Below are 26,354 nucleotides of genomic sequence, written 5' to 3'. Positions count from 1 at the left end.
CTACATACAGATGTATGCTTATTCATTCGTTTATTGTGGTTTTGCATTGATATGATATGGCATTTATAACGCGCCTATACACAAGTGTTCAAAGCATGCATAGAACTTTGTAGATACCTATTCATATCCGTTTTTCCACACAGTTGAATTGTAGCTGATTTAACATAGTAGTTCATTTGAATAGCAAAGAACCACAAATGTAAATAAAGCTATTTTAAACTTGTCAAAATAGCCTATTTAATGTTTCAAAGATCTAAAATGATTTTGCAATGTTCTGCCCCGTACCCTTCCCGAGCAACTCTTTTTTAATTTCCCAAAATGTCAAGCTCTTTGTACCGTCTCACTGGCTGGATATTAATTGGTATGATTTATTCTTGTTGATCGCAAACATTATGCAACTACCTTCTATCTTTGTTGGTAACTGGATTCAGTCAGTAGAAGACAAGGTCTCTCCTATTTGTCTATTCGCTCTAGCTTGATTCTTTTTTTAATATTCTATTTAACTTTATCCTGCCAATGAACATAGCCCTCCTCCTGAAAATGTCAATCTTCTTCTAATGATGAGTGTTCTTTATTTCTTTTGCAATAATGAATAATGGATGTTGGCTGTTTCATGAGCTTTATCAAATGCTACAGTGAGAACGCATTCTAAAAATTGAGCCATTTTAAATAAGCTGGGAGCGTTTGCTGCTGCATTTGATATGTACAATAGTGTTATGATAGTATTATCAGTTCCTATAATGAATACATACTTAATGATCAGTCCATACTGGAGCGGAATCTGTCATTACGCAAGGACTTTAAATGGTGTTGCAAAAATGTGTGTAAATACATAGTCTGTTTGCCTTTATTCTGTAACCTAAACACCTGCTTGTAGAACACTTACATTATTTGCAATAGTGCCCTACTGAGTTAAGGTTTTGTGTGAAAACGTAACCCGTTCGTAATATCGTAGTGAGGAAGAAGGGATAACGAGGTGGGAAAGAGTGAATCATTATATGCACTATAGCAGTTGCCTTCCTCAGCACCTATATTTGGCTATTTAGAGAGACATGCAAGTACCTTTTAAGGTAACATTTGGTCATCTGTGGTATCTCGTCCAAGCTCATAGCTTAATCGTGAAAGAGGTGACCGGGATAAAGGACAAATGGACAGTATGGAAAATGGAGATTAGAACGTTTATGCCCGCTCAGAGATCGAAACAAAACAAAAGCCTGCATGGGCTGCAAACTGTTAACAAAGCAGCACTAATTACCCAAGCAGGTATAAATTTCGGGCAACAGTCCAATACGGATTTAGTGTTTGGTTCCTTGAATAAAAGCTTATTTAAGGCACACCGTAAAAGCCACAATGTTTAAAAACATTTTTGAGAGAAAGCATAGTCTGAACTGTAGAAGGTGTAGGGGGTGTGTAGTAGCAGTTGGACATAGTGAAAAATAACACTGTTAATTTAATATGCAGCAAAGCTTCATTAAGAGACTTCTGGATGCAAGTGTTATCCAATGCACTCTCAATATCTTTGAATTCATGAAATGCTACCAGCAGTGAAGCTATCCTGTGATCTTGAATACGCCTGGGGAGGTATGATGGTCTGCCTTGTGCTAAAATAGAAGGCATTGTCTTTAGTCATACGTTTCTAGAGTGGTTGCTGTTGCCAAGTTGGCAGATGTAGATTCAACTCCGAGGATGGGCTACCTTTGGGTCCTGTCTTCACTCAGTTCAGGCTTTTCAATGCTGGTGTTTATAGGCAGTCCTCATCCCTTTAGAGTAATACAATCGGTCTCCTAGTGACTATGGCAGCTTGACACCAACATTAATCCATGCCAGCTGTGTGCCTCTGTTTCCTGGTCACTGTTTGAAGCTGCAGGGGTGAGGTTTGTACATTGGGCCTTTAAGTGAAGGGTCGTATACAAGACTTCCCACATATTTAATCCAGATATTTCATCCTTTTGCAGTTTAGCTCCTACTTATATGCTAGCAGAGACTGGTAAGCTTGGAATCAACCACCACCAAGACTCTATAGACTATACAAACAGTACCTATGTGACTTTAATTCTGATTATTTGAGGATACGTATAAAGGAGGATCATGAAATGTATGAAAACCATTTGAAGCGCAATGGGTCTTATATGATGAACAAAAATATATATGTATTGCTCCCTTATGCAAGTTTCATTTGTAGCAGGCTATGTACACGCTCCTAATTCCCCATACATAGCTCCTGCATGCTTATACTAGTTGATGCATGATATTTTTTTGGACCCCTGCACTTCCCACTAAGCAGGAATTTCGGCAACACAGCGTACCCAACATGGTTACACATCTGCACCACTGTATTAATATACAAATACTCTTTTAAACTTTTTTGTGCGAGACGCACTCCCTATCCTGTATTCTGCAGTCATTAAAAGGAGACCTTTCAGGTAATTCTCACTACTTGGCGGAGGGGGCGGGATGGGTAGGGTTGGGGAGTGTCCTTTTAACCAGTTCGAAAGTGCCTACTCTATGTAGATCACTGTGAATTCTCAATTAACTAAACTCGGATACGGAAAGGCAGAAGGATAAGGATAATGGCATCCTTTGCTCTTTAGTCTATGGAAAGACATGATTTCTAAAACACATTTTTCACCAATGTTACATGGTGAACTGACAGCCAATCTGGCAGATGGCTGGATAAATGGAGCATGCTGTTTTGCTCGCTGCTAATGTGGGGATCTGCGTTATAGGAGATTGGCACAGGGGATGAATAGAGCAAGACTTTGTTGGTGACCAGGCAATTTTGCTGCCTGTTTTGTTCCATTTTTTTGTTTAGTGGAGGGATGCATTTGTCTTCCCCTATCCCTGCAGGTGGCACAACACCACTCCCAAGGGTCCTTTTGGACCACCAGGGAGAGTTTAGTTCTTCTCTGAGGGACAGTGATATGATGAACTGAACCTTTGAATGCGGTCTAGTCTATGCATCTTGAATGTTTTTTTTTTTAAAAACCAGGCTGCCCCTAAGGAAATTTCGGGTTTAGTAATTTTAGATAACCATGGATGTAATGGTGGCTCTCCACCGAATAAGAGCATCAGGGCAATTTATATTCCATCTCCAGTCATTGTTTTATCCAAAAACCACCATTATATACCAGCAGTTATTCATAATATGCTACAGCTGTTGCTAATTCCTTCACACAGAGTCTGCTTTAGTAGACCAAGAAGGGGTTTCCCTAGATGAAGGTCATCAACAATTTATCTCCGGTTTATAATGTGGTAGACTGCAAAGTCCTAGTAAGAATGTTTTGAAATATGTTTGGTTTAAGTGCTACAGGATGTGCCCATTTTAAAGAATTCTTCTGAAACCACTGCCAACAAGTTAGAATAGTATCAGTGGCTTAAGCATGCATGACATGGTTTGGAGGTTTGTTAGGGACTTCCCTCTTGTCTTAAAACAGTACCATTTACTTTAGAAAATCTATGCGAAAAACACCAACATCCATATTTTTAAGGACCATGCAAACCTCTCCAAGTACTTGGATCCTAGATGAAGTTTGATTCTTTTACTTAGCTGTTCAGAAGTTGGCCTTCCATCTTGGGTGCCAAACATATCCCAGCTCATAATATTACGAATGTTGGTAAATTAATTAGCTACTCACCTCCCATTAGACTCCTAGATCAACAGTGCTTGATATCCCCCATGTGGAGCTGACAAGTAACTGGATCACTGCATGACTTGATCACTACAAAGATTCACAATAAGCTTTTTGAGAGAAGAGTGCAAAATCAGGCAACCCGCAACACCACTTTAAAATCCCTACACTGGCTCCCAATTGAAGCCTGCTTCAAGTGCAATGTTTTGTTTGTACCTAGGCATACTGGTGCCAAGGCCCTGTATAACTGTAATAATTACCATGCTTTAAGTTATTAATGTTATGTTGATTTGCAAAGCACCTTTAATTTGGGCTGCTTCTTGGTGCTCAGACACCACGCTAAATGTTAACAATACCAATTGCTTTAAGCTTTCATCTACCATAGGAATAATGGGAGCTTGTTCCAGAGCTTGTTGTCCTGAAGTGAGAATGAGCCATCAGTTGAGACAGCGCAGTATGTCATGATGATGATGTTTTGTAGGAGTTTGTCTTGTAGTTGTTTATCTTCGGCATAGTTATAAAGTTTAGAGGTGAATGAGTGAATCATCATCATCCACAGCAGAAGAAGGGTATGTCTTAAAAAGAATGGTTGAGAAGACTGGCCTCTGGTCATAAACAACATATATTCTTGCACACTGGGAACATATCTCTAGCAGCATTTGATTGTTGATGTAGTAGAGGGCCTGAGGAATCTCACTTAAGCTGTTACATATTTTTTCCACAAGTGATATTTTTCCTAAATGTCTGTAAATTAGTTTGCTTTTGCGATCGTATCCTGAAAGTTGTTGCAACAGCCTTTCATGACATGTAGCCTGACGTCACTCTGGCGTAAACAGTCGTTTGACCTTTCAGCAGTTATTTACCTTAGATTTCTAATATTGGAGGTACACTGCAGAGAAATAGATGTCTATATGTACAGGGATTGAGACTCTGGAATACTTTGAAGCTCAGCCTGAGGGCAAATCTGAATTATCTTCGATTTAACAGGTTTCAAAAATGGAAATGTTCAAACTGGTGTTCTACTGATGGCTTCCAGCGCAGACCTTAGTGACGGGACTATGTTAGAAGGGTACGTGCCGCCTTAAAAAGTGATGGTTACTAATCAGTCACATGTGATTTCAGGCCTCCTATTTCTCCAGCATGGGTCTGGCATGGAATCGCATGCTCATGAATATTCCCAATCATCAGGCTGGGAATCATTTCAGTTTAAAACTATTTCTTCCCCAAACCAATCACTGTCCTCTGGGTCATACTGCCCCCATCCAGTGATGGTCCTCTCCCTAATCTCCACCCCTGGTGGCCATCTTCAGATTGTTACCGCACGCTTCAGTGTTGGGAGTCCTCAAGTTGCACTCTGACCTATTTCTGTGGGATTTCGAATTTTTTTCCTTAAGAAGTTACAACCGATTATTTTTTTTTATTTTTTTTTTGCTTGTTCGTCTTCAACGAAGGACAGAGACCGGCAGCAGGGATCCGCTACCGGCGAAGATATTAATCCACCGTTGGATCGCCATCAAAGGTTCGAGAAGGCCCGTCCATGTCTGAGGAGAAGGAAGGCAGAAGCCTCTTCAAACTCTGCGCAAAGTGTAGATTAAGGAATGTGTTCGTGGAAGATCAGCATGCCTGTATCCGGGCCACGATGAGGTGGAATGCAAGGTGTGCCTTGGTTTCTCGAAGAAAACCAAGAAAGATTGTTACAGCAGACTGTCAGCATGGCTCAAGTCGAGCAATGCCACTAACTCTGCCTCCAGGTAGGGCCAAGCCTCATCTAGGACAAGCCAGTCCAATAAGCAGACTCCCTCCGGGAAGAGGTTGAGATCATTTGAGGATGCCAGTGTCCAAGAGAAGGCCAAATTCCAACGCTAGCTCTGCTAGTTTTGTTGCTGATGGGGGGGTCCCCGAGTCAGTCAGAAGGCATTCGCCATCACAATCCGCCTCCACAGTGAGAAGTCCCTAACCCTGTCCAAACTTTGTGTCCGCAGAAAAACTGATGAGCGACCAGTCCGGATAGGACTCATCAAAGCTAATTAAGACCTTGCAGCTTGCCGGGTAAACGGCAGCACATCGTCGACTAAGTCAATGATGTCTACCAGGACAGCATTGAAGGAGAGTGGGTCTGCGAATGAAGTGGCTGCCACAACCACCCCATGGGTGTCCTTACCCCCGAGGTGTGATCCGGCTGCATATGCATCGACCACTCGGGGGTGGGGGAAAGACGCGCCGACCGCATCGACTCAGCAGCCGTCTGAGCAGAGAAAGCCCCTAGAACCAGGGCCTATATCTCTGCGGGAACCTGAAGAACTGCTGAGGTTGAGCGCACCCCCACGGAAGAGACGATCTAGGGGAGGTGCTGGTCCTCGGCATGCCCTCCCACCGAAACCCCCCCCCCCCCGTTAAACAACCCCACCCGGAGCTCCGGCTCAGCACATGGACATGGGCAAGGACACGGCTACCACGGCTATGGGCACCAACGACGACAACTTTATCCTGGCTGACGGAGAAACATCACATGCGGACGAGTCACATAGGGCTTCCCCACCGGACGAAGTTGGATCCTTTCATTCCATGATGTCAAGGGCCTCGGAGCTGTTTTAGTTGGTTCCTGAGTCCTGAGGAGACTAAGGAGGATGGATTCCTGTCCCAGCTGCGCAAATCAAGAAATAAGACCATCATGTCCGTTCCCTTCCTGGACGACATCTTGGAGGAAGGCCTGGTGCTAATGAAGAACCCAAGTACGGCCCTGCCCAAGCATGACGGATTGGAGGAAAAGTACAGGGTCCTGATTCAGCACCCAGGTCCTTAAGGTCTCAGCCTTCACCCGACTCTGGTCTTGGCCGCATCCAGAAAGCGATCAGCGAATCCATCGGCGGCAGCCATGGTGCCTCTGGACCAGGAGGGGAAGAAGCTGGATGCAATGGGTAAGAGGATAATTTATACAGCAGCCTCTGCCATCAAGGCAGCTAATGCCCTAGCCATTTTGTCCCGATATGACTGGGAACTATGGTACAAGCTGGGTCCGATGCTAGTCTTCCTGCCCGAGGACAAGCATGTAGAGGCACTAAAACCTTTTCAAGAAGGGGAGATGACCTCGGACTACACCATCACAGTGACAGTGGACATCGCGGACATGGGTTCCACCAGATAGGGAATGGTGTGTTGCTGCGGTGGCAAGGTTGGTTGAAGGCAACAAACATCCCTATACAGCAGGATTTACCCTATATTTTTGTTTAAAAAGGGGTCTGTGTTATTTCAGGGTAATAATCGTGTATACAGCAAACAAGGAAACAGACTACCTCCTGATCTTACAAGTCAAATGATTTTTCAGTTATCACAACCAAATGTACACCCTGAAGTTTTCAAACATATCAACTTCTTATTGACCAGACCTCAATTGAAAACGATTTTGAAAACAGGAAACCATATTTTTATTCTTTACTCATCTTGAGTACCTGTTTTTCACAAACCATTATTTTTTTCTCTATTTATATAAAAATACATCATGTATCACACATAATACAGTTAAACTGAACACATTTCTAAACATGTATATCAAATCTAAGTTAGTATCACAGGTGTGGGTGGTACATGAAAGAAGTCGGTCCAAGGGTATTTACGAAGGGCTTGGCTCTGGAGAATCTTCATCTACAAGGCATCCACGTATACCCTTACCTGGACGACTGGCTGATGCGTTCCTGCTCTCGCACTCTGACAAGCGAGCACACATCAAGAACTGTACGACTCCTGATGGAGATGGGGTTCTCCATAAACTATCCAAGGTCCTGCTTGATGCCATCTCAGGACACGCTGTTCCTAGGTGTCTGACTAAAAACATTGACGCGTTTGCCATCTCTCTCGGAGGAGAGGGTGAGAGCCATACTAGACAAAGTGCAGTGCTTGCCATCGGAACAGATGGCGACAGTGTGGTCCATCAAGTCTGCATCAGCCTCGTCTGCCTCTGCAGACTTTACATGAGACATCTTCAGGTGTTCCTGGGTGTGAGGTGGATGCAGGTATCGGGGACCTTTACGGACAAGATATCCCTCAACGAAGAGTTCCGTCGGGCGTTAAAGTGGTGGGGTGTAAGATGGTGACTCGTCCAGGGAACTCAGTTCCAAGTTATGCCTTTCGGAGAAGGTCACCACGGACACTTCTCTAGAAGGATGGGAGCCCCCACCGGACAGTTGCACGCCAGAGGCCTCTGGCAGCCGGAGGAAAAGGGCCTCCACATCAACGTCCTGGAACTTCAGGCCGTATTCTGGGCCCTCAAGTCTTTTCCACCATCGCTGAAGGGCAAGGTGGTTAGGATCTTCACAGACAAAAACACTACCATTTTCTACATCCAGAAGCAAGTGGGGGGACCCGCTCTCTGGAACTCTCCAAGGAAGCCCATGAGCTGTGGCTCTGGGCCATTCAGCAGGGCATGTTCCTCGTCCCTTTTCACCTGGCAGGCATCGAGAACATCAGTGCGGACTCACTCATCAGGGAGTTGCATTTCTGCCACGAATGGGAGCATCGCCAGGACCAGGTGGCTCTTCTGTTTGATAGTTGGGGCAAACACCAGATCGATCTCTATGCGACGAATGCCAAGTTCCAGAAGTACGCCAGCAGGTTCCCTCAGCTGAGGAGCATGGGGGACGCGTTCTCGTTCCCATGGAAGGGACGGTTCCTGTACGCTTTTCCTCAGTTTCCTTTCATGCTACGTGTGATAAACACACTCAGATAGTACAACTGTAAGATAAAACTCGTCACCTCTCCGTGGCAGAGGCAGATCTGGTATCTGGACCTGCTGCGTCTGTCATTGGCCCCGTACATCAGGCTACGACTGTTCCCGGGCCTTCTCACCAGAGGGGGAGGGGCAATTCTGCACCATGACCCAGGGTCGTTGAACCTGAGGGCATGGCTCCTGCAGCCCTAGAGTTTGGAGTTTATGCTTTACCAACAGAATGTAAGGAGATCCTGTCCATAGCCTTGTCAATGTTGAAATGCTACAGCCATAAATAGAAGCGGTTCTCTGCATTTTGCCGAACTTGGAAGATCAGCCCCCCCGCACCCTCTTGCGGGTCATTGCCTCAACTTCTACGCTATTTGCTGTCCTTGGCCAAGGCGGCATTGGCTCACCCCTCTTTCAAGGTGCACCTTGCTGTCATCATACTCCCTCCCGGTGATTGAATAGACTTGTTAGTTCCTCGAGGGGCTCTTCAGGACTTTTCCGCCGGTGAAGGCTCTTCCTTCGGCTTGGGAACTCAATGTAGTACTGCCTAAGCTCATAGGAGCTCCTTTTGAACCTATGCATCAAGTCCTGCTCAAGTTCCTCTTGTGGATGACGGCTTTCCTCGTGGCTATTACCTCGGCCAGGAGGGTCGGGGATATCCAGGCCCTGTTGTCCAAGCAGCCTTACTTGTCGTTTCTTGCTTCAAAGGTGGTACTGCATACATACCCCACCATCAGAATTTCCCCTCAACAAACCTTTGGTGTTACCGATCTTCCCGAATCCTTCGTCGCCAGTGGAGAGTGCCTTGTATTTGCCGGATGTCGCTCATGCCTTAGCACGTATAAAGAATTTTCGAAGGACTGCTCAGTTTAACTTTGGACCTGTAAATCAGGGGAAAGCCTTATGAAAGGTTTCCATCGCCAAGTGGCTCACCGGCTGCATCATGTACTGTCACCGACTGGCGAGCAGGCCACTGCCAGGCTGACCGAGAGCCCACTCCACCAGAGCCCTTGCCGTAACAGCGTTTTTCTCTGGTGTGCCCCTGCTCGACATCTGCAGGGCTACTACGTGGAGCTCCACGCACACCTTCATGAGTTTCTACTGCATCGACAGGGATTCCAGGGAGGAGCCCATAGTCGGCCAAGCAGTGCTGCGCAACCTGTTCACTTGGTGAGTCTGTTCCAGAGGCGAGTATGTTATTGCTTCTTTTGAGCCTTTCCACCTTCTGTGGTTATGTTTATGTACTGCTGTGTAATCATTATTCATGAGAATGTGAATCCATGCCAGACCCCATGCAGTCGAAGGTTTAAGTTAGCTACCTTTAACTATTGTTCTCCAGCATGGGTCTGGCATGGATTCACATGCAAACTCTCCCTTCTTCCCATCTGTGGCTCTTCTTGGCTCGTGCTGCCACTTTACCTGCTTACCAAATATGAAGATGGCCACCAGGGGTAGATCCTAAGGAGAGGACTATCATTGTATGACCCAGAGGACAGTGATTTGTTTAGAGGAGAAATACAGTTTTAAAGTGAAAGTAAAACAGATTTTTCTTTTAACAAGGATTCACAGCCTGACATCGGGGAATATTCATGACCATGCAAATCCATGCCAGACTCATGATGGAGAACAATAGTTACAGGGAGGTACCTTAAACCTTCCATGAGTAAACTTGTTCCCTCATATCTAACACCCCCTTCCCCATCGTTTAGTATCACAAAGAAGGTGGTATTGAAATACTGTTTCAGAAGATATTCTAACCAGATACAACTGTAACCAAGATAATTAGAGCGATATCTCCTTAGTTTGTGTATTCAGCTTATAGAAGTTGCTGTAAGGTGATGTGTTGCGTTTTAAAATACTCGTAAAGAAATAAAGCAACATCTCATACTTTCAAATGTGGTGTTTAGTTACGTGATTGTATAATTTTTCTCGAACAATAGCATGCCATAGAACAACTGTTTGTGGCGCGACTTGAGCATGATGGTCAGATAATATAGGGCTGGTTGCTAATGCCGTGTTTTGCACTTATTGCTTGGCCAGTAGCTGAGTCATTCTTCTGTTCTACAAACATTCCATCCCCTACTGACAGTATGTGCTCCTGCCAGTCTCCTTGCTCACAGATCTTCCTCACACAGTATTATAGAGCATTATTTTCTAGTAATGCCGCCAAAAAGGGTTTTGCTCATGTATGTGCACTTATATTTTGGAATTCATTTTAAAATGGAGGCAAAACAAGTGGAGCAAAGTGCAATCGGCACAGAAGAGAAGGTGGGGAAGGAGCTGCCTGTAGGTTGACTCACACTTTGAATGGAATCCTATCAAAGGTTGCAGAAGTGAAAAAGTGGAGGCAGCAGGCTTTTTAGGGCGCAAGTTGCAAGTCAAATGTTGTTTCAATATCTTTTACTCAATTTCCACTTTTCCCTGGAGCTGACTAGACTAAAGGCTTATTAAGGGAAATTACTTTACTGCCTTTCCACTTTTGCGCTTGTGGTTCCCCATTGATATTATGCTTTCTCAACATGCTGGAGTCTTCTCATGTGAACATTTGTGGTACATTGTGTCTATCTGAAGGGTGAGTTTAGGGATGTTTGGTTGCCTGTGACTAGTGACTGTCTTTCTTTTATATATTTTTTTATATATTGACAATGACTGTGCCGGGTGGTTGCTTGGAGTTAATTTGTGTAAGGCTGAGAACATTGGTTTAATATGTCTAAGGAGAAGGCTGTTGCCCCCTTTTGGTACAAGGCCTTCTAAACTAACAATGATAATAGAACATTTGGATTACTTTTTGAAGCAGATGGTTGGGGAGGATGAGGCCCACATAATTGTAGTGGACATTGATTTGCAGGCTTTACATCCTTTACCCCTGGAGTTAATTCCTTCCACAGCAACCCTTGCCAGAAGTCACCTGGTATGTCCGACACTTGTCAATTGTAGCATGGAATCATGGGATCGTGTGATTCCATGCGCATGTTTGAGCAAAGCAAGCAGATTATAAATTGTACTGTGCGTTGGTTAGGAGATCTGGCCACGAGAAAATAAATCCAGGTTATGTTGCTCTGACCAGTTCTCGCACTAAGTGCCCTCCTCTTCATCATTGTTTCCCAGGCTGCAAATCCTACAGAACTGCCGACTGTTTTTTAAAATGTTAACTTCAGATAGAATTTTGCCTGCATGTGGCTGTCATTTGGGTGCTTGAAGCATAGGGAAAGTTTCTGAATGAATGGAGATGACAGCCCATTTAATGCTATGTCGAATCATGTGGGTGATTTAACTGCAGATCTTAATACACTGTACAGCAAGCATATTTTTTGCCAGGTTGTGCAGCGTGTCCCAATACGAGTTACAATAACACAAGAAATGTCTGATTCATCTCAAAGTAATATTACCAATCACATTCTTGGATGTCAAGGGAAAGGTCTGCAACTTGTTAAGTGACTTCGATTCAGCAATCCCACTAAGTCAGTGCCTCGTCTGGGACGCCCAAGGGAAGCCCTTATTTATATATTTCTATGACAAGTTATACTCTGGATGCTAAACCCTTATATAACGCCCCTCTCTTTGAATCCCCCTGACCTCACTGAGCCCAGAAGTAGGTTTGTTTTGCAATTTAAAAGATGTATTTAATAATTAAACAATATATATATCACACTTTTATAATAAATTAATATTTGATATCACACTTATGAGTATAATGTCGATCAACAATGGATAATGTTATGCTAGCACACTGATTCAATTACTTAAGAGTTAGTATAGGGAGGATAAGGTAACTGAGAATGATTTTATGGTTTCAAGGAAAAACAATGATGGAAAAGAATGCAACACAGGAATAACCTTGATTTGATTTCAGCAAAAGACAATGTAATCACTTTTCCCCTGGTGGCAATTCACTCCCCCCCCCCCCGCCCTATGCAATAGAAGATTGAAAGGAGAGCACACAGTTCTCAGGAATACAATCAAATGTAGTTCAGTTCCCCCTAGCAAGCTTAGATCACAGGGATGATTTTAAAACACAGGCAAAATACTTTAAATGTGGTTGGCAAAGAAGTGAAAATATGCTAAAAATGATTTTAATTCCCTATAGGAGGTTCAGGGTGGGTGATAGCTACTTTAAATTAGTTCAGGATCACTTTAGCAATGCTCTATGAATGATTATCAGGTTGCAAACGAATTTCAGCAAAGGAAAGCAAGAAGCTGCTATTTTGACAAGTGAAGAAATTTGAGCCAAATCGCAGCACTTTTTCCGAGTGCGTCGAGCGCGATTACGGAAAAAGTATAATGAATAGAAAGTCGGTTCTGGGTTTGCTGGAAAGCCTAGAATCTTAGCTTTAAAATAAAAATAAAACTCGCTCCTAGCACAAACGGCTCAAGAGATACGGATGATTTCGTGAAGGTAGATTTTCAGAAATGAAATTACAGTTTCAGAATGACAGATGACAGTTTTGCAGCTGTGAACTCGCAGAATAGACATACAATTCCTTATGATGCAGTTCTAATAGGTTAAAATAGTTTGAATTAGATTATTTTAAACTAAGAGATTGGTTTTGCACAGTTCTGGCTGAGTACTTGCACTATGAATTTGAAATAGGCCATCAGGGTCTGGTCAGGTTGGGACTGGACTCCGGGCGGTTGGTTCTGAAGTCACAGCTATCTGGGTCAGCTCTGCTCTGCTGGTCAGGATCTCTGGTTCTGCTCACAGCGAACTGGTCTGGTCCCTCTGGATACAGCACTGCTTTCTGGGTCTGCTACCGGTTCTGGCAAATGTTCTTGGCAAAGAATAAAACAGCTCGCCCGGCTGTAGAATAGTTTGGTTGGATTGCTGGATTCTGAAGGCCTGCTAAGAAGAGTTCTCAGCTTGTGGCTTAGGCCTTTGATTTAAGTTCTGTAGTTAAGTTCTGGATCTCTGGATGTAAAGTTTGGAATCTAGATGTGAAGTCGTCCGTCAAAATGCTCCGCAAGAAAGTGGAAAGTGAATGTCTCGCCTGTCCAAGCAGTCTCTTTTTATGTGTTTTGAAAGTGGGTGTGTGCGTGGGCATAACTAAGCCTGCCCCTCACAACTTATCATTGGCCAAGCTCTTCTCTCTCCCTTGATTGGGGGAAGGAAATGGAGTGTAATCGTGATGAGGTAGTTTGTGTCAGAGGATCCACCCCTGGTCAATTTGCACACAAATCTATTCTTAATCCAAATACATATTTATCTACGTACAATTTTTCTAATATTATATGTCCAGCTAACATATTTTCTGTAGCAGCAAACCATCCGATCCCTGTCTTTGTAAGATGGCGTGTCCACTGATGACAGAATTCTGCCCTTTTCATCAAGAACACAACCTCTAAACCTTTCCAGAATTTACACAAACCTGCACAAGGAATATGGGCATCAGATGATAGAGTCAGATTTCTAACATACAGACATTCGGAGTAATACCTTATTTTCCACTACTACCCCCCAAGAACATACCACAGAGTCCTAACACCTCTTAAAATGTGCACAGAAAAATCACAAGAATAATTATATTAATTATATAATTTTGACAAGTCCGTACTATGAATTATCCATCTTTTTAAAATTATGCTCTGGCCCAGAGGGGTGTGGTTTCCCAAAGCACATGGTGGAATTTCTGGTTTGTCCACTTCCTCCAACTCAAGTTGCTCACAGAGGCACTGCCCCTCCCAGTTTCTCTCAAGAGGAAGCCATTTACGACCTCCCCCAATTTAACATTTGCCTAATCCAAGGAAGGCTCATTGTTCTGTTTCCCTGCTCCCAGGTGCTCCTCCCCTGATTCAATCAGGGAGGTGTCATCTCCTTTTGGTGGGAACAGCAGAAGGCAGCCAGGCCTGCGAATGCAGTGGCTGAGCAAGTTTCCACTCCTGTCGGGGGTAGTTGCCGGGCAGAATTCAATCTCTTCAAGCCAGGCTTCAGCCAAATGTCACTTTTGTTCCCAGTTTTTCTTCATCCAAATCAAACTTACAATTTTTACACATGCAGCTAGAATGCTGATTCTAAGTTCAAAACTAGGAAATTTAAACAGTTGCAACCTATGTGACACTCAAAGTAGGTCACTCATTTATTTTAAAAATTTCGATTTTAGTGGCTTTAAGTCCAATTTCACTTCAGCTGCTGACATCCACAGCTCAGCCAGTTTTGTTGTAAACATTGTTTTGGGCTTTTCATCTTTCCAGATTTTGTATGCACACAAGACTACATTCTGCCAAATGTCTGCTGGTGTTCATTGAGATTTTTGAATATCTTGCAATGTTTAAAATAGGCATTTTTAGCTTGCATTTCAGAGAAACAAAGGTGATTTCAAAGTGCTTTTTGAGCTAACGGGCACTGCTGTTTTTCCTTTGGCACGCATTCCACTCATGGCACTCCTGGCCCATCACACTCTCACTGGTGGGTGGTAGGTCAGGCGACCATTTTGGTGTGCGCAAAACTGCACGGTTTTCCTGGATTCTGGCGGCAATGTGGGCTTTTTCAGCCATCTTGGATTTTCTGAGCCCACAGCCCCAAATGTTGCAGCATAATAGTCCAAACGTGGGTCAGGACACCCAACAAGCCCCCCCGCCCGACTGCGCTTTGATTTCGAGTTGAGGGGGAGTCGGGTGCAAAGGATGTTTCGATCCACGTGGCGGGATGTGCGCCTCATTTTCTTCCGATTCCGCAGATGACAAAGTTCAGCATCTTTTCCTCCATCAGGGTGGATCGATCAGTTCTCCTCGCCGGTCTTGATGCGAGTTTTGGGCAGTACCCCGGGCCACTCGGATCTTTGCTCCCGGTCCCCAGGTCGTCTTCCGTGGTCAGTCTCCAGGTTTTCTCTCTCCTAGGATGACAAAGCAAAGCGGCAATACCTATTCGTAGACATTTCTCCCCCACTATTGATATAGTGGGGCGGCATATACATTTTATAAATCAAAAGACATGAACATGTACTTTTTTTTAAAATCAGGAGACACGAACATATACATTTTTTTTAATCAGGAGACAATTTGCTTTCAAGAATCATAGAATTTTATAGGCTATATGTGGAATATTTTAGGGTTGGAACTGAATTACTCTGGGTCGGCCCCCTCTGGTATTGCAGAGGACTCCTCCAGTTGCTGCAGAGTGTGCTTTGGATGGCAACACTTTAACTGATTTATATGGACCCACTTGTCTTCCCCTTCTGCCAAACTACCTTTGTGGATGCGGATCTTGTATGCAACTGGGGAGATCTTATCTATAATTTCAAAGGATCCCTTCCATGTAGGCAAAAATAGTTTGGCCTGGTTTTTTTGGAAATTGTATAGATAGGCCCAGTCTCCCACATTATATACTTTCCTGGAAGTTTTCAAATCATAGTGAGTGTTCATGCTATCAGCTGATCTTTCTAGATTCCACTGAGCATAGGCAAAAGCATGTTGGAGGTGTTTCCTTAAATTCTCCACATACTCATGTTGTGGAGACATTTATCAATGTCTGCTCTTGGGTCCTGTAGAGCAAATGCTGCAGAAGCACCATCTTGTGTCCAGTGATCAGCTCAAATGGTGACATTTTAGTTGCAGATGAAGGGGTAGATCTGATGGCCATTAGGACCACAGGTAATCGGATATCCCAACTTGGCCCAGAATCTACCACAAACTTTTTTAATATGCTCACAATGGTCCGGTTGTAGCGTTCTACTGCCCCAGAAGAAGCTGGCCGGTAAGCAATGTGTAGCTTCCTTTTGACCCCCAGGATCTCCCACTTCTCCAGCATGGGGTCTGGCATGGATTCACATGCTCATGAATATTCCCCGTCATCAGGCTGGGAATCCTCGGTAAAGAAAAAAACCAGTATCAGTTTCGTTTCTGATCTGTCTTTCATAGTAATAACCAATCACTGGTCTCTGCGTCATACTGACCACAGCCAATGACTGCCCTCTACCTAAGCACCGCCTCTGGCAGCCATCTTCAGATTTTTACCGCACGTTCATGTGTTGGGATCCTCGTGCTATTGCTCTCGAGCGTTAGTGCTATTTTTTCACGTTTTGTCTCAAAAACTTCGGGTTTTTTCGGTCAAAAGAGCCTCAAGCTCCACCGACTCTCCATCCGATCAACGGGGACCCGTGTCGGATTCGTCTGCGCCCCTCAAGGGTGAAGATTTCGTCGAGCTACGCTTTTGGAGGACTCCAGAAGCTTCTCAGGCCCGGACATGACCCAGGAGAAGGGAAGCTCGACGCCCGGAAAGCTGTTCAGGGTCTGCCCTGGATGCCAGCTGCAGAACGTCTTTAAGGAGGACGAACACTCCTTTTGTCTCTACTGCTTACATGAGGACAAGACGCACGTGGAGAAGGACTGTGCGTTTTGCGGCAATATGTCGGAGCGGACCATGAAGGACCGCCATCAACGTCTCGCCAACTGGCTGGAAGGGAAGAGCCCGTCAGGCGGGAAGAAGAGGAAGAAATCCGAGCGGTCTTCTAAGACCTTTGAGGACGCCCCGGCGACGGGGGTCCAACACAAGGCCAAGCACCGTGAGTCCGCTGGCACCGGGAGCGCCGAACGGTCGGGCTCTATGGGCGCCAGGCAGGGCGCACCCTCCCCGGCATCTTCAGCCATGAGCCAACGCTCTGGGTCGGGTAAGAGGAAGGGCGAGCACCCGGCGAAGCTCCTGGAGAGGCCCCGGTCGAGCTCGAAGGCCCCATCGGAGGGGGAGCGAGGCAGTGTCCCCCCCCTCAAAGATAAGGCGGTGAGCGCACCTAAGATGGTGAAGGCCTTAATCCATCCGGCCAAGCCCTCTATCGAAACTGTCGCGGCGGCCCTGGCTCAGCCTGTGGAGGCTACACCAGTGGTGGCGACCTCGGGGCTCAGAGTCTCCCTGCCACCTCGGAGGGAGTCCTCTTTTGTGCCCATCGATGGGACCCCCGTGAAATCCCCGGCGGGGAAGAAAAAGGGGGGGCAGGGCGGCGTCGTAGATTCGGCTTCAACCTCGGAGGAAGAGCTGATCGAGGTCTTAAGCCACGGCCTTGGCGTGGAAGAAGACCGGCCCGTCGGGATGGATCCCGACGCAGGTGACAACGACATCGTCGAGGGTGCCGACGGGGCCCCTGATCGCCCGTCGGATTCCCCTCTGCCAGCGCCGCAAGACAACTCGGCGGCCATTTTGTTGGCTATACAGTCCTTATGCTCAGAGATAAGGACGAGACTACCGTTGCCGACGGAGGAACCTCTCCCGTCGGGGGATCCTGAACCGGGACCTTCTGGTGTTCCCCCGCCCAAGAAAAGAAGGATTCACCCTCCACCTCCTTTTCAGCCGTTGCGCCCCGTCCAGCCCTCCTCCCCGTCCACCCGAGGGGATGATACGGGGACTGACACGGCAGCGACGGGTACGGACGACGAGCTATACGACAAGGATCTACCGTCGTCACCTCCCACCAGGGCTTCTCCGCCCAACGAGATTGGATCGTTCCACTCCATGATCGCCAGGGCATCCGAGCTTTTCCAACTCTGCCCTGAGGAGAAGAAAAAGGAAGGATTCCTTTATCAACGGCGCGAGGCCAAGAGGAAGACGGTCCTCGTGGTGCCTCTACTGGACGACATTTGGACGACATTTGGGATGAGGGCCTCGCCCTCCGCAAGAACCCTTCCACGACGCCAGCTAGAAGAGACCGGTACGAGAAGAAGTCCTCCGGGCGCAGCCTACCCCGGACTCCGTCGTCTCCGCAGCGGCCAGGAAGAAAGCGGGTGGGGGTGCGGCCTCCACATCGACTTCCCCACCGGATGGCGAGGGAAAGAAATTGGATGCTATGGGACGCAGGGTCATCTCGTCTGCAGCGACGACGATTAAAGCGGCCAACGCTTTGGCTATCGTGGCCCGCTACGACAGGGAGCTATGGTACAAACTGGCTCCCCTGCTGGACTTCCTACCGGACGACAAGAGGGCGGATGCCCTGGAGATCCTACAGGAAGGTGAGGTGGCGTCGGACCACGCCATCACTATTGCGACGGACATCGCCGACACTGGGTTTCGCCAGTTGGGCAACGGCATGTGCCTTAGGCGGGGCTGGATGGCTCAAGGCTACGGACTTCCGTCAAGACGTACAGACCAGAGTCCTGGACATGCCGTTCGATGGGAACAACCTGTTTGGGAAAACAGTGGACGATTCCCTTCAGGCCATTAAAGCGGACACTGAGACGGCCCGGGCCCTTGGGGTTCTGCAGCAACGACGGACGCCCTTTCGGAGCAGCGGAGGCAAGGGCGCCTCCAAAGGTTCCGGCGGCGGTTTCTCCACCTACCGTCAAGCGGCCCGCTCGTCGTCTCAGGAGGCCTACAGAGGACGAGGCAAGTCTGGCGGACCCCGCCGTCGTCGCCAAGGAGGTCAAGGCGGCAAAGCCTCGTCGAAACAGGATTGACCCGGCCGTGGGGTCGGGCCCCCACCAAAGCACCCCGGTGGGAGGCCGGCTGGCGAGCTTCGTCAGCGTGTGGGAGTCCATCTCCACCGACCGTTGGGTGCTGGACGCCTTAGCCCGGGGCCACGCGCTCGAGTTTCAAAGAAGGTGCCCGCGCGTCCCCCACGTGGCCAGGAAAGAGCTTCACGTCCCTCAGCTTCTCCTGGAGGTAAGGGCGATGCTCAGGAAGGGCGCCATCGAACTCGTCCCAAAGAGGCTTCGGGGCTCTGGAGTTTACTCGAGATACTTCCTCGTGAAGAAGAAGACGGGAGGATGGCGCCCCATCCTAGACCTGCGACGTCTGAACAAGTTCATCAAGGCGCAGAACTTCCGGATGGTCACCCTCCAGCACGTTCTGGGTCAGCTGGAGGAAGGAGACTTCCTGTCGTCGTTGGATTTGGAGGATGCCTACTTCCATATTCCCATCCTAAAGGGGCACCGAATATTCCTCAGGTTTGTGGTCCAAGGGCGTCACTACCAGTTCAAAGCCCTCCCCTTCGGACTACGGTCGGCACCCAGGGTATTCACCAAGTGCCTTGCACCGGTGGCGGCGCAGCTGCGACGCGAGGGGATCCACGTCTACCCCTACCTGGACGACTGGCTCATCCGAGCCAAGACGAGGGAGCTCGCCGTGGAGCACACGGCAAGGACCGTCCAACTTCTCACGGACCTGGGATTCTCCGTGAACTACGCCAAGTCCCACCTGGTACCCGCGCAAAACGCACTGTTTCTGGGAGCGAAGCTCGACACAGTGTCCCTTCTGGCCTCCCCGTCGGAGGAAAGGACCAGGTCCATCCTGGGCAAGGTACAGCGGATGTTGGTTTCCGACGCGGCCAAGGTGAGGTCCATCAAGTCCCTCCTCGGAATGATGTCTTCTTGCATCTTCCTCATTCCCATGTGCAGGCTCCGGATGCGCCCGTTGCAGGAGTTCCTGGACGCGCGCTGGATCCAAACGACGGGCGGCTTCGAGGAGAGGATCACACTCGACGAGAGTTTCCGCCGAGCGGTCCGGTGGTGGGGCACCCGCGCGCATCTGACGGCAGGCATGGACTTCCAGACCCCAGACCACCAGGAGACAGTGACCACGGATGCCTCCCTGTAAGGGTGGGGAGCGCACACCGAAAATCTGCACGCGAGAGCCCTTTGGCTCCCGACGGAGAAGTCCCTCCATATCAACGTCCTGGAGCTCCGTGCAGTGTTCTGGGCCCTCAGGTCCTTCCTTCCATCCCTCAAGGGCAAGGTGGTGAGGATCTTCACCGACAACACCACCATCATGTTTTACATCAGGAAACAGGGCGGAACCAGGTCCCCAGCACTGTCCAAGGAGGCGCAGGACCTGTGGCATTGGGCTGTCGCCCAAAGGATGTTTCTGGTGCCGTTTCATCTGGCAGGGATAAAAAACACCATTGCCGACTCACTCAGCAGGGAGCTGCGCTCGTGCCGCGAGTGGGAACCACAGCAGAATCTAGTGGATCGCCTCTTCCGACGGTGGGGCACACCCCAGATCGACCTGTTTGCGACGGCGACGAACTCCAAGTGCCGGAGGTTCGCCAGCAGGTTTCCCCAGGCGAGGAGCATGGGCGATGCTTTCTCGTTCCCCTGGGAGGGCCTGTTCCTCTACGTGTTCCCTCCTTTGCCACTGCTAATCTGGCTCATCAACCAGCTCAAGAGGTCACGGTGCAGGATGATCCTCGTCGCACCTGCGTGGCCGGGGCAGATATGGTTCCCGGACCTTCTGGACTTGTCAGCGTCCCCGCCAATCAAGCTGCCGGTGGACGCAGATCTACTCTCCAGGGAAGGAGGCGCCATCCTCCACCACGACCCGAAATCGCTGAACTTGCAGGCCTGGCTCCTGCAGCGCTAGAGTTTGGAGGATACGACATACCGGCCGACTGCAGAGAGGTTCTTGCAAAGGCCAGGGCGTCCTCGACTCTTAAATGCTACGGACACAAATGGAAGAGGTTCTCTGTCTGGTGCCACGCACAGAAGATTAACCCTCTACGGATTACGGCTCCCCAGGTACTGCCGTACCTGCTGACGCTGGCCAAAGCTGGACTGGCACACGCGTCCATCAAGATTCATCTTACTGCGATCTCCCGATACACCAGAACCACGGGGCGGACGTCCTTGTGGTCTCATCGTCTGGTGAAAGAGTTCATGAAGGGACTGTTCAGATCGTTCCCGCCGGTGAAGGCTCCGGCCCCGGCGTGGGAGCTCAACGTGGTGCTGACCAAGCTCATGGGACCTCCGTTCGAGCCTCTTCACTCGGCCCCGTTGAAGTTTCTGTCGTGGAAAACAGCGTTTCTTGTGGCCATCACCTCCGCACGATGGGTGGGAGAGATCCAGGCCCTTTCCTGCAAGGCCCCGTACTTGACTTTTCACGACACGAGGGTAGTGCTCAGGACGCACCCCTCCTTCATGCCCAAGGTACCGTCGGACTTCCATCTCAACGAACCCTTGGTGTTGCCTGTGTTCTTCCCGTCGCCTTCGTCGCCGGCTGAGAGGACTTTGCACTCGCTGGATGTGGCTAGAGCACTGAAGTTCTACGTGGACCGCACGAAGTGTTTTCGGAAGACGTCACAACTCTTTGTGAACTTTGGACCTGTCAATCAGGGGAAGGCTCTCTCGAAGGCTTCCATTTCCAGATGGCTCTCCGGCTGTATCATGTACTGTCATCGGTTGGCAAACCGACCGCTGCCTGGCCGTCCGAGAGCCCATTCCACCAGAGCGATCGCAGCTACCACGGCGTTCCTTTCTGGTGTGCCCCTGCTGGACATATGTAGGGCTGCTACGTGGAGGTCGACGCACACCTTCACGAAATTCTACTGCGTCGATCGGGATTCCAGGGAGGAGTCCAGGGTCGGCCAAGCAGTGCTGCGCAACCTGTTCGCCTGAGGTGAGCCTGGTGAGGAGGTAAGATGCTTAATGTTGAGTTTGATGTAATGCTTAATGTTGAGCCTTTGCCACCTCCCGTGGTTGTGCATGTGTGTACTGCTATGTATTATTTATTCATGAGCATGTGAATCCATGCCAGACCCCATGCTGGAGAAGGAACAAGTTACTTACCTGTAACTGTTGTTCTCCAGCATGGGTCTGGCATGGATTCACATGCGAACCCTCCCGCCTACCCCTCTGCGGCTCTTCACTTGGTCATACTGCCACTTCACGTGCTTCCAAATCTGAAGATGGCTGCCAGAGGCGGTGCTTAGGTAGAGGGCAGTCATTGGCTGTGGTCAGTATGACGCAGAGACCAGTGATTGGTTATTACTACGAAAGACAGATCAGAAACGAAACTGATACTGTTTTTTTTCTTTACCGAGGATTCCCAGCCTGACGACGGGGAATATTCATGAGCATGTAAATCCATGCCAGACCCATGCTGGAGAACAACAGTTACAGGTAGGTAACTTGTTCCATCTTCTGTCTGACTCAAACCTTTGGGGTACACCAAAACACGAAAAGATGTGGTTCATCATCAGGGCAGCTGCTGTTTCTGCCTTGCAGTTTGGGGCCGGGAGACATTCCACCCACTTGGTAAACAAGCAGGTCACCGTCAACATGTACTTGTTTCCCCTAGAGGAGCGAATCACAGGGCCTATGAAGTCGATTTTCAAATCTGACCATGGCAGTGTCATCCCCCTCTTATGGAGAGGCGCCCGGTGTGTGAGGGATGTTGGCTGAAATTGTGCACACACAAGACACCCTTTCAAGTATTGGTCGAGGTCCTGCCCCATGTGTGGCCAGTATGCAACCTCTCTTAAGATCTCAAGTGTAGTATGAAACCCCCTATGACCGGCGGTGGCTGCATCATGGGCGTGACTTAACATCAGGCTTCGGAATGAGGTAGGAACCACCCACTGATCATGGCCAGCTTGGGATTTCCTTACCAACAAACTGTCTTGGATTCAGAACATTTTTGGACATTTCATCAACACTCTAATGTCCTCTTTCCCAATATAATCGGTATCCGTCAGGGGAAAAGTTCTCAGGGTCCTCAATGTGTTGGTAAAACTTACCAATTATTGGATCCCCTTTTTGAGCCGTAATCAAATCAGCATCTGGGGTCTCCTTACTCCATTGTGCAGTTGAAAGATCATTGTGAGCATTTGTCTGGGACCTAGTGATAGCAGTGACTTGGATTTCCCCCAACAGGAACTCAATCTCTATTAGATTCCCTTTGGTGGCCCCGGTTTTGGCCAGCTGATCAGCTAAGTCATTTCCAGTCTTGTCTGGTCCCTCTACTTTGGAATGACCCTTGATCTTTTTCCAGTAGATGGTCATCCCGTTCGAGGTGACCAGATCAATGTTTTGAATTAACTTCCCATGTTTCAAGGGTTTGTTATTAGCACATAACATGCCTCTGGTTTTCCAGTTAACCAGGTGATCCACAAACCCGTTTGGTACATAATCTGAATCTGTGATTATGACCAGTTTGTGGAGTTGATGTTGGACAGCAGTGAGGATGGCCTGATGCACAGCCATCAATTCTGCCACCTGACTACTTCGGGGACCAATTTTGTACCCAGCGGAGGGTTCTGGGGACTCATTCACCCATGCATTCCCTACGCCCACGCCAGCCTCCAGTTCTTTCTCCCCATTGTTGTCAACATGGTAAGAGCATCCATCCACATAGACAGTGGGCATTCCCTCACACTTGTCTTCTTCAAATACTTTGTGTGGGGAGTTAAGGTATGCCTCCATGTTGTCCTTGATTTTCAGACTTTCGTCCTCGAGACCGTTTTCTCTGGCACAATCATGCAAGTCAGCCAGACCTTGCGCGAGGGGACTCTTCTTGTTTTGGCCATATCTGACCTCCACAGGAAAGCCTTCCAGTAATTCGGGAATTACTCACATTTCCGGCCCGGATTCGGTCACTTTGGAGATATTGCAGAGGCTGGTGTGGAGTCTCCACTATGATGTTTTCCCCCTGGATGAACGGGCGGTAATTCTTCAATGCCCACACCGTTGCCAGGAGTGCCTTCTCACAATTGTTGAATTTTTCCTCCACAGAGGATAAAGTTTTGCTCGCATAAGAGGTTACTTTATTGACCTTGTCATGCTTTTGGTATAATACTGCCGTCAAGCACGTATTAGAGAACCCTGTCTCCAGGAAAAACTCCTTGTTTCTGATGGGGTAAGCTAGGCAGAGCACTTGTGAGGGGCTTCTTTTGAGCTTTCTTACTGCCTCGGCTTGTTCTGGACCCCATTCCCACTTGACCCCCCTTCAAGAGATGAATCAGGGGTCTAGTGATCTCTGCGTAGCCCTCAATGAACTTTCTGCTGTAATTAGTCAGTCCAAGGAGGCTCCTTAGTTCCCGCAGAGTTGTGGGATCCTTCAAATTTTGGAGGGCTTCCACTTTCTTTTCCTGGGGACAGAGACCCTGAGGAGTAATCTCATGCCCCAAGAAATTAACACGGGTTCTACACCACTGTGCTTTCTGAAAGGAAAGTTTTGCCCCGGCGGCCCTCAACTGGGTCAGAACATAACGGATCTCCGCTATGTGTTCTTCCACAGATTAACTTTTGATGAGGACATCATCTACATGAGCCAGGTTACCCCTCGCACCCAGGTTGGGCATGGCCTTATGTACGAAAATGTTGAACTCATTGCCGTTCTTAAGGTACCCGAAGCGAGTCCGGGCCCATGTGTACTGCTGGCCCCCAAAGGTAAAAGCCATCTTGTATTGGTCCTCCCTACTGACAGGCACAGACCGGTACCCATTGGTCAGGTCTATTACGGTGAATACCTGTGACCCCTGAATCTGGGCCAGCCCTTGGTCAATGTAGGGCAGAGGCCATCGGGAAGTATGGACCCGTTTGTTGAGCTCCCTAAGGTCGGCGCAGAGTCTCCACTGGCCGTTTGGCTTCAATATTCCCAGCACCGGATTATTGAAGGTGCTGTGTACTGGACGGATTATCCCCCGGGACTCAAGGTTCTTAATTATTTCAGTAAGGGACTCCATGGATACGAGAGGCAAACGATATTGCTTCACAAACACTGGAGTCATGCCAGGGTCCGTGGGAATTGTTGTTGTGTGGATGTCGGTGCGACCAGTCATATGAGTCTACCGCAAAGAGATCCTGGAAATCCAAGAAAACTTGTTTCAACTTTTGCTTCTGTTCCAGAGTCACACAGGCATCAGCTAGGTTGACTCTCTCTTCCACCATCTGCCTGAAGCCTGGAAAGACTTCTGGTTTTGCCATCTCAGCGGCCTCCTCCAGCTGGGTGGAGAAGTCCCTGGTCAGAGTGCTTATTTGGACTGGAGGCTTCAGGTGGGAAAGGCAGCCCTCATGGACCTGGAAAATCACCCCATCCCTCCGGAAGTCACAAGTCACATCTTCCTTACCATAAGGGCAGGAAGTGTACACCAGGAAGTCACCCCCCCCATGCCGGGTAACGATCCTGTCTGGTGTTGTATTGTCCTCACTGTCAAAACAGTCCTTGGGTATTGGTCCTAACAGTTCATTTCCTAGATCAATGGAAAAATGTTGGTCATCAACCGCCATTCCAATAATGGTGCCTGCGGCTAGAGTAATACTCTTTAAGTCGCTGTTATCCACCTCTATTGGAATGGTGTCATGTTCTATGTTGACTAATGGTGATGGGTTTACCCCCAACCCTTGCTGTTGGAGAGAAGCATTTAGATGAATATAAGCATCAGGGTTTTTCAATTTTTGTCCTCTTAACTTTCACTTCCAGGGAGAATTGTCGGGTCTTTTCTGGGATGGGGACTTCCTCTTTAACCTGAATTTCAACTGCATAAGGTAGCAATTGAGCTGACCTAAATGCTTTTTCTGGATCATCAAAGCCCATGGGATTATCCGCTAATTGGGACCAAGCTTTGAAGTTTATTAGGTCCAAACAAATGGCAAAGCGATTGAGAATATCACTGCCTAAGTAAAAGGCGGCAGTGACGTCTCGCACAACCCAACAATTATGGACTATGCTCGTGTTGCCAATCGAGATTGTGAGCATACATCTGCTTGGCAGGAGATGTTTCGAATTGGGTGTTTCCAGATCCATTTCCCATTTGTCTATCAGTTTGAATGTGGGAATGGCTGGATCTTTTTGGAGTTGGCGGAACATGGCTTCGCTGATGAAGCTCTTACCGTTGTTCACACACACTCGGGCGAGAATCCTTCCCATCATTTAACTGAACAGGGATGAACAACTGCTCTCCAATTTGCTGAATATCAGCCAGGCTCTGAGCCGATTTCACATCTTTCTGGACTATAGGAGTGGGAGTTTCTGATTGTGGATTAGTAAAGAATTTCAGAGTGTTTCCTTCCAGTGTTGAATATCACCTTAAACTGGAGGGAAGATTGATTTTCAGAAATAGAGGGGACCCCCAAGCACCAGTCTGTTGTCCTACTGCTATTACTGTCACATCCTAAATTTGGTTGTTCTGGAAGTGAAATTCTACTTGGTCGGATTTTTGTTCAATCATGTGGCAGGTGCCGTTTAAACTAACATGGTTGACATTTTGCTTTAATTTTATTGGTCGGCTAGTCTGGGTCCAGAGGACCTTGTTTACGCAATATATTAGGGGTGACAACCTTCTCAGGAGGTCATTCCCTAGTAAACAAGGGGTGCCCTCTGGAGT

At 48.0% G+C, this 26,354-nt stretch overlaps 1 protein-coding gene across 2 annotated transcripts in view; it reads left to right on the top strand.

Moving 5' to 3' along the window:
• MBD2 (methyl-CpG binding domain protein 2) overlaps positions 1–26,354 on the top strand; it is an 809,238-nt gene that overhangs the window by 703,707 nt on the left and 79,177 nt on the right. The window lies entirely within an intron of this gene.

The sequence above is a fragment of the Ambystoma mexicanum genome, chromosome 6p, assembly GCF_040938575.1.
Source record: "Ambystoma mexicanum isolate Mex_15411 chromosome 6p, UKY_AmexF1_1, whole genome shotgun sequence".
NCBI classification, from domain to species: Eukaryota; Metazoa; Chordata; class Amphibia; order Caudata; family Ambystomatidae; genus Ambystoma; species Ambystoma mexicanum.
The sequence above is the reverse complement of the archived record's forward strand: the minus strand, read 5'-3'. Positions and strand labels throughout refer to the sequence as shown.